Raw genomic sequence first — 3,386 nt, forward strand, 5'->3', positions numbered from 1 at the left:
TTTTAAATCTGCGGTCTCATTTTTACTTTGCTTCTCAATCAACATTAACAAACAGAATACTTGTTTTAACCTTCAATTTCCTACCCTCATGCTGTTATTTCTGGCACACACTCTGGTTATATTTTAATAATGAATGCACTGCTTGAGAGGAATATTTGGAGAAAAAAAGAGAAGGGAACAAAAGTAAAGAAATCATATACTCCACAAGAACTTAAAATACAAAACACCAGTAACTTCACAAAAATATCTAACACCTAACTCTTCTTGTGAAAAAACACCGCAGACCCCTAGGTATTCTTTGAGGAACACTAACTAACAGGACCCAGAGGTCACTCATGGCCCCCTGAGCTGAGAATGAGACTCCTCCAGTTTGTAAGCAGGTTTTCAGCCATTTTCTTTCCGATGATCCTACCCTCAGCCCAATGACAAGGGCAGAGCAGAGATTGTTTTCTCCACTTTATAGTGAATTAATGGAGGTTCAGAGCAATAGAGCAACTTAATCAAGTTCCCACTTTTGGAGAGAATAAGGATCTAGAACCCAGTGGTCCTGAAACCAAATCTAGCTGTCTTTTTTCCTCCAACTTTTAAGTTCCAGGGTACATGTGCAGGATGTGCAGGTTTGTTACATAGATAAACGTGTATCATGGTGGTTTGCTGCACAGATCAACCAATCACTGATGTGTTAAGCCCAGCATGCATTGGCTGTTCCTCCTGAATATTGGCTATTCTTCCTGAATAGCCAATAGCATTGACTATTTCCTTTCCTCACCACCCCCTGCCCCGCCGACAGGCCCCAGTGTGTGTCGTTCCCCACCATGTATCCATGTGTTTTCATTGTTTAGCTCCCACTTCTAAGTGAGAATATGTGGCAGACACCAAATCTTCACAATGGACATTGGCTGCAGAGCACTAGTAGAGTCCAGAAGGCCCCCACTGTGCCAGACATTAACTCTGCAGTTGCCAAATTTAGCCTTCAATTTCCTAGATTGTGTGAGAGAATTGGGGTGATGGCTATTGTATAATTTTAATAATGAGGATAGCCAGAGTTCTAGTGCACTCTCACTGAATACTAGCTTGATTCCCATTGAAAATAGATTGAAAACACCTGATATTAACAGTAAATATTATGACCTCTGAGGCTATATGCAATTGGACAATAAGAATCTAGCTTTTCATGGGCCTGAATCATAAGAGAAAGTTGGAAATGTTTGTGTCCACTATTACTACTAATTAGTGAATATATTTTATAGAGAAGGGAAGAGAACTTAAGAAGGGGGCATCTTCATCTAGCTGACACCAACAACTCAGCCAAGACAAAGTCATTGGAGATTCCTAACAGAATTGATCTTCCTTGTGGAATAAAAGATTAACCAACCTTGAAAATTATGACTTAGTTCTTAGCATATAGCACAGTGGAGAAGAGCTCAACTTCTGGAATCAGACTGAGTTTCAGCAATGGCCCAATCTCTTACTGGCCATGCCTCAGTTTCCCCATCTGTAAAATGGGGATCACAGCATCCAACTCAGGATTTTTGTTTTAGAATTAAATAAGCAAGTGTATGTCAAATGCCTGAGACCTGGTGAGTGCTCACTAAATGGTAACCATTATTGTTAACTGTGAGGAACAACCCACCAGGATTAGAGGACTCCAGGAGAGAGAGGGACAGAAAGGGAATTATAATAAGAACCCATATGGTCTGGAGACAAAAATTCTAATTGCCACTCTGCCCACGATAAAGCTATTTTCATCTTCAATACTAATCTCCTTTTCTTCTATATGTCATGCCACCAAGGAGGCATTGGTGAATGTCTAGTAAACTAGATGATTATGTGTTTTCTCTAACTCATAAAATGAAGTGATTTCCAAATGTTTATCCCTAGGTCTGTTGATGTAATGAGTACATTCTACTTGTTACTAAATAGAAAAAAGAATCTGAAGAAGAACTTAGAGGCGTAGCATTCTAACATTAGACACTAGGGGGAAATCTTATTTGATGGATGTGGTAGGAGGTATTATCTCTTATAAATATGGGATGCTTCTTTAGGAGGCAAAATTGTTTCAAATAAAAAAAATAGAAAGCCTTTTTATGACTGTTGAAGATGATATGCCCAAATGGATAATGCTTTAAAACTTGGAATGGATTGCACATTTAAAACCAAACTCTAAAATAAAATAGACATTCTAATTCCAAACAAGAGCATCCCTGGCATTTCCTGTAAAAGGAAAGGACTCTTGGTGTGAGTTGGGCCTTGGCAAAGGACACAGCCTGGCAGGCCCCAGCACATGTTGCCAGATGAAATACGCATGCCCTAGTGGCTGATTGGCTGACTGAGACACGTGGTGGTCCGAGGTTCCTGAGGCGCCTCAGGATGTAGGTGGCCTTCGTACCAGACTGGCTGAGGGGCAAGGCAGAAGTCAAGTGATATGATTCAGCTCTGTGTCCCCATCCAAATCTCATCTCAAGTTGTAATTCCCAATGTTAGGGGAGGCACCTGGTGACAGGTGATCGGATCATGGCGGCAGATTTCCCCCTTGCTGTTCTCATGATAGTGAGTTCTCATGACATCTGATGGTTTGATAGTGTGTGGCACCTCCTCTTTTGCTCTCTCTCCTGCCACCCTGTAAAGAAGGTGCTTGCTTCCCCTTCGCCTTCTGCCGTGATTGTAAGTTTCCTGAGGCCTCCCAGTCATGCTTCCTATCAAGCCTGTGGAACTGTCAGTGAATTAAACCTCTTTTCTTCATAAATTATCCAGCCTCAGGTAGTTCTTTATAGCAGTGTGACAATGGACAAATACATCAATCAACTACCCAGTAGCTCCTTAAGGAGCGTGACCAGCTGACCTGCTGTATTGTGGCGTATCAGAACAGGGGCCAGGCTAACAAACGCACCCAGCATCAGCATGGGTTACATCGAAATCTCATTTATTTTGCTACCATCACAGATGCCAGCCCAACCAGTACTTCAAAAGCAATGTGATAATCTTCCAGTTGGCTGTTGTGAGGAGTAATTGAATGTAATCCATCTCTGAGAAAATGGAGACAGGATTTTTACCAACTCAATTGCTTAAAACATGAATGAAAACCCTGTGGCTCTTTTAAAAACTGTGAGCGTGCAAAGAAAGCTACTAACTTAACTGTATTCTCAATGTAAATATTTATTTTAATAATTAAGCAAATCCCTCAATAATGTGACCCCCAGGTGTTCTCTTTCCTGGACTTGGAGCATGTTTGGATAACAAAGATATCACTGGCACCTGCAAGCCTACTTTTTAGTTTCAGCCCAAAGAGGAAATTGAGCAGGCCTCAGGCAGGAATTGGTGGGACTCCTAACTGAGCCCTTGCTACATAGACACATAGACAAGTAACTCTGTGCTCCTTCCTACCA

At 41.4% G+C, this 3,386-nt stretch overlaps 1 pseudogene; it reads left to right on the plus strand.

The window, feature by feature from the left end:
- The first annotated feature begins 2,370 nt into the window (after nt 1-2,370).
- LOC104659897 lies at nt 2,371-2,978 on the plus strand (annotated as a pseudogene).
- Nucleotides 2,979-3,386: the final 408 nt, after the last annotated feature.

Source organism: Rhinopithecus roxellana, chromosome 21 (assembly GCF_007565055.1).
Source record: "Rhinopithecus roxellana isolate Shanxi Qingling chromosome 21, ASM756505v1, whole genome shotgun sequence".
Taxonomy (NCBI): Eukaryota; Metazoa; Chordata; class Mammalia; order Primates; family Cercopithecidae; genus Rhinopithecus; species Rhinopithecus roxellana.